We start from the raw sequence: 13,182 nt of genomic DNA, 5'->3' as shown, positions 1-13,182 counted from the left end.
GCGCCTCGGGACGCCATCTGCCCCTGGGCCCCAGGCGGGCCCCAAGTTCCCCAGCACTCGGCTGGCAGCCCAGACTTCCACCGGGCTTTTTAAACTGGCGAGCCGCCATGCCCCCCACCCCCACCGAGTTACTGCCAGGGCTGGCGCCGGCGCCAGGCAGCCCCCCAACCAAACTCTGAGCCCCGTGCAGCGGGAGCACGTGTCGCGCCCCGCGGGGCCACTCCACGCTGCAGGAGAAGCCACAAGTGAGCGAGCTTCGGGGCTCCCACGGAGCGGCCGCGCGTGCCGGCGGGGCTCCCCGGAGTTGGGCGAAGAGCGCGTGCTCCCTAACTGCTGCTCACTCCCCTCCCGGCCGGCGCAGGGGGCCCGCAGCAGCGCACCCACCCCCCGAGACACGTGCTCCGGACCCCGCATCGCCACAACTCCCGGAGGAGTGTGGGACCCTCCCAGACGCGCCCCAGGGGGCCCGCGGGCCGCTCGGGGAAGCCTCCGCCGCGGCGGGGCAAGTCATTGTCACCTTGTAGGAGTCTGCAAACTCTGGCGGCCCCTCGCTCCTCCTCCTCCCGCAGCCTCCCAACAAAAGCCCGCAGCGCCCGGGCGCCCCCCGCACGTGGGGTCCGAGTGCCCGCGGAGCCGCCCCCGACACCAAACTTCCAGCACAGAGGGCAGGGGCCGGGCGCCCCGGGGAAGAAAGGACGCGGACCGCGAGCCCGGGGAAGCCGCTCTCGCCCGAGTCGGGGTACTCACTCACCTCCGCGCGTGCCTGTCCAGCCTCAGTCCCAGGGCGCCCTGCAAGCCCCGCCGACCCCCGTCTCCCCGGGCTCGCTCCTCGGGTCCGGAGATACACTCTCTCCCGCAATCAGCAGGCGCTCCCTCGGGCAGGGAAGGGGTAGATCTCGGTCGCTCTCTGCGCACGCGCCGTTCCCGGGACCAGATTCTCGTGAATCGAGCTCATTTGCATGCGGGCTCCTGCGCACACAGCGGCAAGGGGTGGGGGGGGGTGTGTGCCGAGCAGTCCCGCGCGCCCCCGGAGCCTCTATTGTCCTTTTAAGGGGAGCCGCGGCGCGCGGGAAACATGGCGGGCAGGACCCAGCGGAGGAGGGGGCGGGCGCAGCTTACTACGACCGACACGTCACGTAAACAAACGCCCCCACAGGGAAGGGGCGGAGCTCCGAGGGGAGCTCCTCCCTGCCGCCGCGCGCGGCCTCGTGCTCCGAGCCCTGGAGGCTTGGCCATGCAGGATGTCGGGGCCGCGCGCGCCCCTCTGCTCCCCTCTGCTCCCCTCTGCTCTCTAGGGGGCGCTGACCTGGGCTACCCTCCAGAGGGCCCCCTGAGGCCTCCGAGGCCAACCCGCTCCTCCCGTCACTCGCTCTGGCCCGTTCTGTCCGCACTGAGTTCTGGGGCGCCAGCGCAGCCCCCCCCAGGACCCGAGGAAGCCACCCCGGAAGCCCGCAAATGCGCCCTTCCACTGACCCCGGGGCCCGTCTGAAGAAGCCTAGAAAAGTGAAAAGTGGGCGGGGGGGGGCGGCCCTGAAAACTAAACCATCCAGCCCACCTAGACGCCCTCGCCTGAGCTCCAGCGGGTGTCCCCACGGCCTGCGCCCCAGTACCCACAGCCTCAGCCGGCTCTGCGGGCTGCGGAAGGACACAGGGAAGCCCGGGGGGGGGGGGCTCCCACATTTATGGTGGCGGGCGAAGAGAAACCATCTCACGGAACCCCTTAGGAGAGGCGGCCCTGGGGCCCACGAGAGCAGGGGGGACGTGCAGCTCCACGGGGACTCCCCGAGACAGGAATGGGGCACGAGCGCTGGGGGAGCAGCAACAGGACCGGAACTTAAAGCCCCTCCCCCAGGAGGACAAAACTACCGCCGAAGGAGTAGGAGGATGCTTTGGGCTAGGCTCAGCGAGCTCATTTGCATAAAAAGGAGCAGGGGGAGGGGGGGAGAAGGAGCATCGTTAATTATTATTCCGTTGGGGGATTTGAAAACATAATTCCCACCCGAGATCCTTCTAAGGGCTCCCGGATACGCCAGAATTCCGGGAGGTCCCCGAGACGTTAAAGATGGCCCCCGGGTCACTGAGGAAGCCTGGGAACCCCCTGGTCTGCAGGCCCCCACATCCCACTCCAGAGCCGGCCCGGCCAGGAAGGCCTCCGTTTAAAAGCGTCCGGTAAAAGGATGGTGGAAATGTGGAGAAAGCCTCCTCAGCTCACCGGTCAGCTGACCCGGGGAAAGCGAACTTGGCCCACCCGAGGTGTTCTCATTCGTCAGGCCAGGCTTTGGGTCCTCTCAGGGGAGCTCCTGCCACTTCTTCCCGCGACAAATCAACATGGGCCAACTGACCGACGGGAAAATCCCATTAGCCCTCCCGACGCCGCGGCCGTGGCCCAGGGTGGGAGGCTGGAGGAGGCTGGAGGAGGCTCGCAGACAACGAGGTCTGGCGGCCCCTCGTTTAGCCGCTGCTGCCACGTGGGGTCCCAGCCCAGGGAGGCCCGAGGAAAGCTGTGCTTGCTCCAGGGCCATTTGGACCTCTGGGCTCGCTCGGCAGCTCAAGTCCGGGCCAGTTTAACTTCTCAGGTAAACCGAGGACACGATTGGAAGGGAAGGCACCTAAGAAACCGGCGCAGGAACATTTCCAATAACCGAGTGGGCCACGCTTCCCCACGAACGGCTCCACGGTGCTGGCATTCCGCCTACCAATCCCTCCCAGCCTTCCCAAGAGATTCCCAACCCAGCCGGGAGGGGACCGGGGACTCCTGGCTCCCCAGCATTCTCTGAGCCTTTTCATGTGCAGGGCTGCCAAGGGGGTGGAATCCCAGCCTTACCCTTCCTTTTCAGGTGTAGAACTCTGGCCCAGCTCTAAAGTTCTGGGATTCTGATTCTTCCTGGGCCTCCTGTCCTTGCTCCCCACATTTGTGCCCCTCCCTCCGGAGGGTATGGCACACCCCTGGGCTATTGGAAATTTTGTGAAATGGAGACAATTGTGGTACACTTCCTGCTTTGGGTTCCTTTGTTCTTCCCTCTTATCCAGTTCTTCCCACTCTCTTTTGCAGTCTTCTTAACTGCTTTGCATTTCCTTCTCCAGCTCATTTCATAGAGCAGGAAACTGAGGCAAACTGGGTAAAGTGACTTGCCCAAGGTCACACAGGTGAGCTTGGGAAGATGAATCTTCCTGCCTGGGGCCCACTTCACCCTCTGGCCTCCTTTGAGCTTTTCGTGAGGCCCTCTAAAAAGTCTTCTGCCGCACCCTTTTCCACTCTGGGCTCCGACACATCCGCTTTAATGATTTTTTATCATTGCTATTAGCTAAGGTGGGAATTGGGTGAAACCTGAAAAGTGATCCTGAGGAGAAGGAAACGAGCCTTATGGCAGGATTTAAAAGTGGAAGGAGCCTTCTGAGGTGATCCACTTCCCAGAAACTTGGACCAAATGCCGGGGCCTCCCTTGTCTTGTGAGGAGCTCCTACTGTAAATGCTTCCCGCCTGGGTAAGCCTTTGGGACTTTGGCTAAGCCAGTTCTAGTCTCTGGAACTTCTTACCCTTATCTTCCATTTGGAGGGGCTGCCAGGGCTGCCAGCGTCCCTCCGACATCCACGCATGAAGGGCTTTTTTGGTCTCGGAAACCTGCTCATGACTGCTGGACTTTGAGTGGGAACAGCAACTGCACGGGGCGGCCCGATGATGCTCCTTTGGCAGGAGGTAGGGAAGGGCTGCTTCCTGCTTGGAGCAAGCTCTCTTCCCACCCTTGGGTGACTGAGGGCAGGGCTATTATTTATTGTCTTGAAAGATTCTCCGTGGCCATCATACTCCGTGTTCTTTGGCCCCAAACAACGTTTTCCCCAGGAACAACTCTTTTGGATCCATTTTAATTCTGTCTGATCAAGTTTTTCTCTTCCTCCAGTGAGAAACGAGCCTGACCTCATCTTCTGGAGCAGCGAGCCGGTCTCCGACCTGAGCTTATCCCAGACACCCCAATCAGAATGGCCTCCTTGTGGTTCCCTACACAGGCCTCTGCCCAGCTTATCCCCATGATTTGAGGCCGCTCCCCCTTCACTTCCAGCCCCTGAAATCTCTCCTGCTGTTGTTGAGTGCCTGGCTCAGGCTGACTCTTTTGTTTTTAAACCTTTTCCCTCCTTCTTAGAATCAGTACTGCTCCTTGGCTCCAAGGCAGGAGAGCAGTAAGGGTTAGGCAAGTAGATTTGAACCCAGGTCCTCTGGATTCCAGGCCTGGCATTCTATCCACTGACCTACCTAGCTGCCCCTCCGGAATGATGAATAACTTGTCATGGCCTCCCCTCTCCAGAGATTCTGAACCTTGGGCCATCGTTATTCAGACTCTGGGCTCCATCCTCTACTGCCCACTGCCTTATTCTCATCGTCCCTCAATACAAACACCACCTCCCTGTGTCTAAAAGCTACCCACCCTTTCCAGAGTGGCACTCTCTCCTGTTCCACAAGGAATGAGCTTGCTTTCTTCTTAAGGCTTTTCTTTTGCTGCCCTTCCATCTTCTGCCTCTCACTGAGACCCGGCTCTCTCCTGATAACATGGCCACCGGCCATCCTTTCCACCACTGGTCGCATTTTCATTCATTCATTCCCTCTACTATGCCACTTCCTTTTATTTTTTAAATCGTATTTTCCCCCAGTTACATGCAATTTTTAATCATTGTTTTCTGACATTTTGCCATCCGTGTTCTCTCTCTCCCTTCCTGCCCCCTCCTCCCCGGATGGCAGGTAATGTGACCTAGCTTATACATGTGCTATCACGCAATACATAAATATTTCTGAGTTCATTATTAGGAGAAAAAAGATGTAATCGCTTATATGAGGGGAAAAAAAACCCAGGAAGGAAATAAAGTGAAAAATACTTTAATTCCGGTGGATAGTCTTTTTTTGTCATAAATCTCTTGGAGTTGTCATGGATGATAGTTAAGTCATTCACAATTGATCACTGTACAGTATTGATGTTACTGTGTCCAGTGTTCTCCTGTTTCTGTTCACGTCTTTTGGCATCATTTCATATAAGTCCTTGCAGCTTTTTCTAACATCCCTTTGCTCATCATTTCTTATAGCACAATAGCATTCCATTACTACTATGTGCCATAACTCATTCAGCTGTTCTCCAACTGATGGACATCCCTTCAGGTTCTGATTCTTTGCCACCATAAGAGGAGCTGCGATAAATATTTTCATATAAGTCCTTCTCCACTTTCTTTGATCTCTTTTGGGCATACTGACTTAGTAGTGCTATTGCTGAATGAAAGGGGAAGCACAGTTTCTTGGTCCTTTGGGCCTGCTTCCAAATTGTTCTCCACCATGGTGGTATCAGTTCACAGCTCTACCAGTAGTGTCCCAATTTCCCCACCTCCCCTGCACCATTTGTCATTTTCCTTTTTTGGTCATATTAGCCAATCTAATAGTGGGAGGTGTTACCTCAGAGCTGCTCTAATTTGCGTTTTTCTCATCAGTAGTGACTTGGAACATTTTTTCATGGGAGTAAAGAGAATGTTTTGTGACATGGAAATGTTGCTAAAATTCCCAGAGGAAAGTATAAAGGAATTGAGGACAACGTCGCACATCAGGTCTTTGCCATCTATACCCAAAGCTCAGCACTGACCAAAGTCAACTAAACAGAATGCCAACTGCTCTTATTAAAATGAGCTTTCTTTTTAAAATTAAATAGACATGCAATGTGAGACCGGGTTGCATTGGTTTCGCTTGTGCAAAACCTTTTTAATTTCATTAGTCAAAGTTACCTATTTTGTATCTTGTAATGTTCCCCATGTCTTGTTTGGTCATAAATTCTTCCCTGGTCCATAAATCTGACACTGATAGGTAAATTATTTTGTGCTTCTCTAATCTATTTATGGTATCCTCCTCTATTTCTTTTTTTTTTTTTAACCCTTACTTTCCATCTTGGAGTCAATACTGTGTATTGGCTCCAAGACAGAAGAATGGTAAGAGTAGGCAATGGGGGTCAAGTGACTTGCCCAGGGTCACACAGCTGGGAAGTGTCTGAGGCTGGATTTGAACCCAGGACCTCCCATCTCTAGGCCTGGCTCTCAATCCACTGAGCTACCGAGCTGCCCTGATCCTCCTCTATTTCTAAATCATGTATCTATTTTGACTTTACCTTGATTTATGTATGACATGCCATTGTTGGTCTGCACCTACTTTCTGCCATACTGTTTTCCAGTTTTCCAACAGTTTTGTCAAGTAGGGAGTTCTTCTTCCAAAAGCAGGCCCTGGGGGGTTGTCAAATGCCAGGTTAGTACGGTCATTTATTACTGTGCAATGAATGCCTACTCTATTCCAGTGATCTACAACTGTTTCTTAGTACCAGATTGTTTTGCTGATTCCTGCCTCATAATACAGTTTGAGATCTGGTAGAGCTAGGCCACCTTCCTTCATGTTTTTCTCATTAATTCCCTTGATATTCTTGGCCTTTTGTTCTTCCAGATAAATTGCATTATTATTTTCTCTAGCTCTATGAAATAATCTTTGGGTCATTTGCTTGGTATGGCACTGGATAGGTAAAACTGATTTAGGTAGGATTTTCATTTTTATTATTACATTGGTTTGGCCCATCCATGAGCAATTAACGTTTTTCCAATTGTTTAGATCTGGCTTTATTTGTATGAAAAGTGTTTTGTGCTTGTGTTCACATCATTCCTGGGTTTGTCTGGGCAGATGGACTCCCAGGTTTTTTATACTGTCCACAGTTATTTTAAATGGGATTTCTCTTTCGATTTCTTACTGATGATTTATGTGTGTTTATTTTCTATCTGTTCTCTTCCAGGTGGCACAGTGGATAGAATACTGGGCCTGGAGTCAGGAAAACTTATTTTCCTGAGTTCAGATCTGACCTCCTACACTTAACTAGCTGTGTGTCCCTGGAAAAGTCACTTAACTCTGTTTGCCTAAGTTCTCAATGAGTTGAAGAGGGACATGGCGAACCTCTCTAGTATTTCTGCCAAGAAAACCCCAAGTGGGGCCATGAAGAGTCAGATACAACTGAAAAACAATTCCTAATTGCCAAACATAATGGCCTTTTTTTTCAATCCTCACCTTTCTGGACCTCTCTGAAGCTTTAAAGGATGCAGATATAGCCCCGGCTTCTTTTCTCCCTTCACACTTCTTGGAGGTCTTTGGCAATCTCATCAGTTTCCATGGATTTAGTTATCTCTGTGTTGATGATTCTCAGGTTTGCTTGTCCCTGTCCTCCAGCCTCTCTGCTGCCCTCCATTCTCTCAGTTCGATCTGCCTTGGACACCTTTAACTTGGTATAGACAGCTTAAACCCACCATGTCCAGAACTGAACTAGTCTCTTTCCCTTCAAAGCCCACCTTCCTTTGAATTTTCCTATCACTGCTGGGCTTTGTCCAGAGAGAAGGGTCCTTTCTCCACCTGGGTCCATGCCATTTCCTGACTACATAATGAATCTGCCCCTTTTTTCTGTTTCTCTTCCCAAAGCAGGAACCCTTGTATGTCTGCAGGGGTCTAGAAGTCCATGGCTGCAGAAGTGTCCCCTGGCAGTGAAGGACACAGGAGCCAAGGTGGCTCAGGGCAGAGGAAGCATCTTCCTTAGAGACAATGAGCACCGGAAGAAAGGGCTGGCCCAGTCTGGCCGCTTGGCCAGCAGGCTTTCACCAGGAGGGTACTCGAATCCGATGCAAAGTGCCACTAGCCTTTTATGTCCTAGGCCTAACCATTTCTCCCCGCTCCGTACCCTGCAGTGTTCCTTGTTCTCTTGGGCCCCGCCACAATTCTCTGGTCTGGTCGTCATTGCTTTGGGGTAAGAATGAATGTGTCCTAACTGGTTCATATTGTGTGATGACTGCCTCTTTTCCTATTCTCTTTTCCTGGGGGGGCCTCGTCCCAAGCCAGAGAGTAGACATTTGAGAAAATGAGAGCCTAAGCGCCTGGGTGGCAACAGACCCTCCTAGTGCTGAACCTGATGAACTGTAGGTCGGGGAATGGGACGAAGAGGGGAGAGGCTCCTTCCCTGGCCCAGGCTGATGGGATGGAGTTTGACACCAGACAAGCCTGAGAGGCTTACACAAATGGCATTTCTCCATAGTGAAGATGTGAATGTGCCCCATGTAGAATGATTGTGAGGACTTGGAGGGACATCAGCAAGTGACTGACTGCTCAGAAGGGACTGTCGGCTTTGGCCGCTTTCTCTTTGCCGTCCTTTGATCACCTTCAGCTACACTCTGGATGATGGCATCCGGTGAGATGTTATGCCGTAAAGGGAAGTGACACGAGATCTCTTTTCCTCCCACTAAAGCCAGATGGCCCTGAGAATGGGGCCTCCTTGGCTTTTTGGTTTATTCTTTTCTATTCTAGGTACAGGAAGTGGGGTGTCTGGCCTTGGTCAGGAGTATAAGAATGACAGGAATCCAGAAGTCAGAATCCAGGCTGGATTTTGTGGCAAGAATAGTGTCAATGCCCCAAAGATCAAGAAGCAGCCTTTGGGAGGGCCATCCAGGACCCCGGTCCAGGAGAAAGATTTCTCTGGCAGCAGTGCCACCTTTGGCTAGGAATTTGGTGAGACCAGTGCTAATGAGGAAATGAATTACATTTTTTTATCAGAGCCAAGCTAAATTTGAACCTCATCTCCTTTCCTCCCAACCAGAGATTGGGCTCTAAGGAAATGATGCCCTTGATGTATTAGGGAACTGCTGGCACATTCATTCTGCCTATATATTTGAAGGAAATACCCTTTGGTAAAAGTCAGCTGCTGTTAAGTGACTTAAATGGAATCGAGGGGCTAGTATTTGGGGAACATATCCAAGAGGGTTTTGAGACCAAGGCAGGGGAAAGACATGCCCCACAAACCTCTCAACCATCCTGGGATTAATGTCCTACAATTATGAAGGGAGCCCAGCAGGCTTGGCCCTAAGAGAGTGGGGCCACATGGACATGCTACCCTAAGCGAATGCAGAGACTCATCCTTGGTTGGGACGACGTCAAAGCTGATTGCAGAATATGCATCGGGGAGACTCAATACTGTTGGAAGAGCCTCTCCCGGCAGCCAAGGAGATCTATTTCTGTTTTTGAGTCTTCTCCCTTTGTACAATGTTGTCTGTCCCTTGGACTTGTTGCAGAGGGGGCAGGAGGCCCTCTCCCATGCTCTCCTCATCCCCTGTGGCGGTGAGAGCCATGTCCAAGGCTGGATGGGTCCCTGGCTGCTGTGTGCCTTTCCGTGTCCTCACCTGAGCACGGGCCGATGTAATAAGGGGATTTTCAGGATGTAATATGGGACTGAAGCTAGGGGTAATAGCTGATAGGAATAGGGAGTAAGGCAAGGCAAGGGACCCAAGGCTGGAGGTAATCAAGGGACTAGGCTATAGGTAGTAGCTGGTTGGAATAAAGGATAGGCACTGTGGATAAGGATTTGTGAATCCCTAAGGCAATATAGTGAATGAAGAAGGTACAATGATGAAGGTTGGTAGTTGAGGTAGTAGGAGAAATAAGGGAATGTCTGATTTAGGGAGTATAACACTGAGGTAACAAGGGTTGCAAGGGAGAGGATGAGTTAATCTAAGGCAGGCAATAGCAGCAGGGAAACACAGACTGGGACCCAGTTAGAGACAAACACTGAAGGGAAATAGACTGAGCCCTTCTAGTAAAAAGACACTTTTACGAGCAAGGTTAGAGCCAGCCAAGAACGGCTTGAAACTGACTGGAGGCTTTAGTCAGTTTCACAGGAAGGGACTGGAAGGAAATATTGAAGTTACACTTCCTTCAAAATGGATACCCTCAGGGGGCAGCTGGGTAGCTCAGTGGATTGAGAGCCAGGCCTAGAGACAGGAGGTCCTAGGTTCAAATCTGACCTCAGACACTTCCTGGCTGTGTGACCCTGGGCAAGTCACTTGACCCCCCCCCATTGCCTGCCCTTACCACTCTTCTGCCTTGGAGCCAATACACAGTATTGACTCCAAGACAGAAGTTAAGGGTTAAAAAAAATAAAATAAAAATACACATATTTAAAAAAATGGATACCCTCAGCTTCCCTCAAACTCCAGAGAGTATGTTATTCCTCTCTCTCTCTTCCTCCCTCTCTTATTAATCTACTAATGAAGTAACCAGAAGGTCTTGATTAAATACAAACGAGGTTCATTGTCTTCTAGGATAGATTGGCAGGGTAGAGGATACAAGGAAGCCCTAATAGCTGCTTAGAGAAACTTCAGGTGGGGGAAGGGAAGCAGGAACGTGAGACTGAGAAAGGACCTGCCTTAACTCAGCTCTCAGATGGGTTTGTAATCAATGGGTTAGGAAAGTTGGATACAAAGATTCAATATATAATTTGTTGCAAGGGTAAGCCCTATTTGATTATTTAAAAGATCAAGTTTAAACTAACACTCCGAACTACCCTCCTTTCAAACCCTCACAGGAATTCAGGCAGGGAGAATGAAGGTGGGAATAGGGTATGGTAGGAAGATTCAAAGGAATTAGCTAAATTAACAAATCTCAAAAGAAAAGCTGCAAAATATAGGCCAGGTTTCAATCTAAAGAAGGAGCTCAGATGGACCCTGGTTCTCTCCATGAGTCCCAAGACCAACTGAACTTTTCCCAAGATTCTAAACTCCTTAACTGACAGAATGAATTCTGCAAAGCCTGCAAAACTGTTATGCCCCCCTCTCTGTACCACACTGCTGACTGGACTTGTCCAGCCTCAGCAGGTTACTCTGAATGGGAGAGCCAGACCTTACCGTTACACCAGGGTGTTCCCAAGAGCCATGGTGCCATTTTAGGCCCTCGTGGCTTAGAGTGCTAGCAGCTTCAATAGCTTGAAACATCAGGAAGATTCGGGGGACACCTTGGGTTTGTATCAATTCCTCAGAGGTTTGGGGATCACTCGGCTGCTGAGAGCTCTTCCCCCAAGTTAGCGGTTGCCCTTCTGGTTCTAAGTGCCTTCGTTTTCTTCCTGGAGAAACTTTGCATTTTTCTGCCATCAGAAGGATGACCCTGGTCTCTGCCGCACTTTGGACTCCTTTGCTGCTACTCTTATTTGCGTGGGGTACACCCTCTCCTGTGTAGGCCTCATGTCCACCCAGAGCCCATGTTGGCATCCAGCCTAAACCTCATCGATGCCTCTGTTTTCTAACTTTGCCAGCAGCTTCTGCTAGATAGTGAGACCTCATTTCTGGGTTATACACTCGGCTAACGTGTTCCTTTCCTTCTGGTCCTTGGCAGTCTCATCCATTGAACATTGAACGGATCGCCTTTTCTATTTCTGAACCCTTCCGCGTTTTAGGGTGGATTCTGAGACCTGGTGCTCTTAAACCCAGGGCCGGCTTACTCCCCCACCCCAGGTAGGGAGGATTTCTCTTGGGATTCTCTTGTGAATTGTTATCTTTTTGTTTCTAAAGATGAATGTTAGGGTTATTTTTCTGTTTCCATAAAGTACTCAGGCCTTTGGTAGTTTGAAAGCTGTGGTACTAAATCTATTGACACAACCTAATCATGAGCATTTAATTTGTCTCCAGTTCTTTATTCCTGTAAAGAGTGTGTGTGTTTTGGTAGAGCCCCAGATAGTTTATAATTTTGAAATTAATTGCCATTCAATTTATTTTTCTATATCTTCCAAATGGCTTTTGTTCATGATAAAAAAGAAAAATGGATGGTTTGGTTATATATTATATTAATATAAATCATAATATTAATATGGAAAATAAATATATAACATAAATAATAAATAAAAACATAAAAATAAACAATATACTATGCTACAAAATGTATATAACATATAATATAGTAAAATAAAATATATATTATTATATATACATGTATATTTTTTCTATCTACGTGATCTAGTTTATGTCTTTTATATCTAATGATTTTACTGCAATTTTAAAATTTTGGTTCATTTAGTTATCTTGTGTGGGCTCAGGCTTCCTCAGCCCTTCCCCAGTCGTCTCCCCACATGGCCAACAATTTCCACCCCACCAGAACCTTGAACTCTGCCCTTTGGTCATTCCCTGCCTTCCCCACATCTGTTTCCCCAATGGGTCTCTGCCTGGAAGGCCTCTAGTCTTTCCCCCTTCCCGCTCTTATTTCTCAATTCCCCTATTAGAATGGAAGCTCCTGGAAGGCTGGGGCCAGCTTGCTTATATTTGAATCTGAATACATTTCAAATAGGCCTAACAAGAGTAGGCACAAGGGTTGTTGGGAGGATCTGAGGACAAAATAATCGTCCAAGACAGACCAACCTAGAAATCCAGATGGCTTGACTGTACAAGCATAACTGATATCATGTTCCCTCTCGAGTAAGGGGTGGGAAAGGAGAGAGAGAGGAAGAGAATTTGGATCACAAACTGTCAGAAAACAAAGGGTATGAATTGTTTCTACACGTAATTGGGAAAGAATACGATGGGGGAAATCGGGGTAAAATGCTTAGCACGACATCAGCTATGTGGGAAGTTATTGTTCTAGCTAACGCTCTAAAAGTTATACTTGTTGTCGATGTTGCTGTCCAGTCGTGTTGGATTCTTCTACTCTGTGACCCTGTGGACCACACAGCCCACGAGGTTTTCTTGGCAAAAATACTGGGATGGTTGGCCATTCCCCGTGACTTGTCCTGGGTCCCATGGCTGGTGAGTGTCTGAGGTGTTGTGAGGAAGATTAGATCAGTTAGCAATTAAGAATGAAGGTGTAGGGGGCAGCTGGGTAGCTCAGTGGAGTGAGAGTCAGGCCTAGAGACAGGAGGTTCTAGGTTCAAACCCAGCCTCAGACACTTCCCAGCTGTGTGACCCTGGGCAAGTCACTTGACCCCCATTGCCCACCCTTACCACTCTTCCACCTATAAGTCAATACACAGAAGTTAAGGGTTTAAAATAAAAAAATAAATTAAAAAAAAAAAACTAAAAAAAAAAAAAAAGAATGAAGGTGTATCTAGCAGGAAGGAGCTGGAGCTGGGAATTCCAAGATGGAACGAAGGAGCAGGAAGAAGTGACTTGTGCTCTGAGAGGGACTCCATTAGGGGTTAGCACAAACTGTGGTTCGCCCTGGGAGATCACAGAGTAAAGGACACCGCCTGCACCCTGATTTTCCCTGGGATCCTGTGTGTTGGTGGCATCTAGCAAAGAGGACAAGATCTACAGTGCAGAACCAAGGGAAGAGGAGAAGTTTGGGATCTGGTGGACAGTGTCTCAAGCACACCCTCTCAACTTGGTACC

General features: G+C 50.1%; 2 protein-coding genes across 2 annotated transcripts in view; both read right to left on the bottom strand.

The window, feature by feature from the left end:
* SINHCAF (SIN3-HDAC complex associated factor) overlaps window positions 1-818 on the bottom strand; it is a 112,146-nt gene extending 111,328 nt beyond the window's left edge. The window contains exon 1 of the mRNA XM_044678552.1: window positions 752-818. The gene's annotated coding sequence lies outside the window, so the exon portion shown is untranslated. The remainder of the gene's footprint in view (window positions 1-751) is intronic.
* The window catches only part of DENND5B (DENN domain containing 5B), a 221,548-nt gene that overhangs the window by 52,888 nt on the left and 155,478 nt on the right, over window positions 1-13,182 (bottom strand). The window lies entirely within an intron of this gene.

Source organism: Gracilinanus agilis, chromosome 5 (assembly GCF_016433145.1).
Source record: "Gracilinanus agilis isolate LMUSP501 chromosome 5, AgileGrace, whole genome shotgun sequence".
Classification (NCBI taxonomy): domain Eukaryota; kingdom Metazoa; phylum Chordata; class Mammalia; order Didelphimorphia; family Didelphidae; genus Gracilinanus; species Gracilinanus agilis.
Note: the sequence above shows the minus strand (reverse complement) of the source record. Positions and strands in the feature narration are given on the sequence as shown.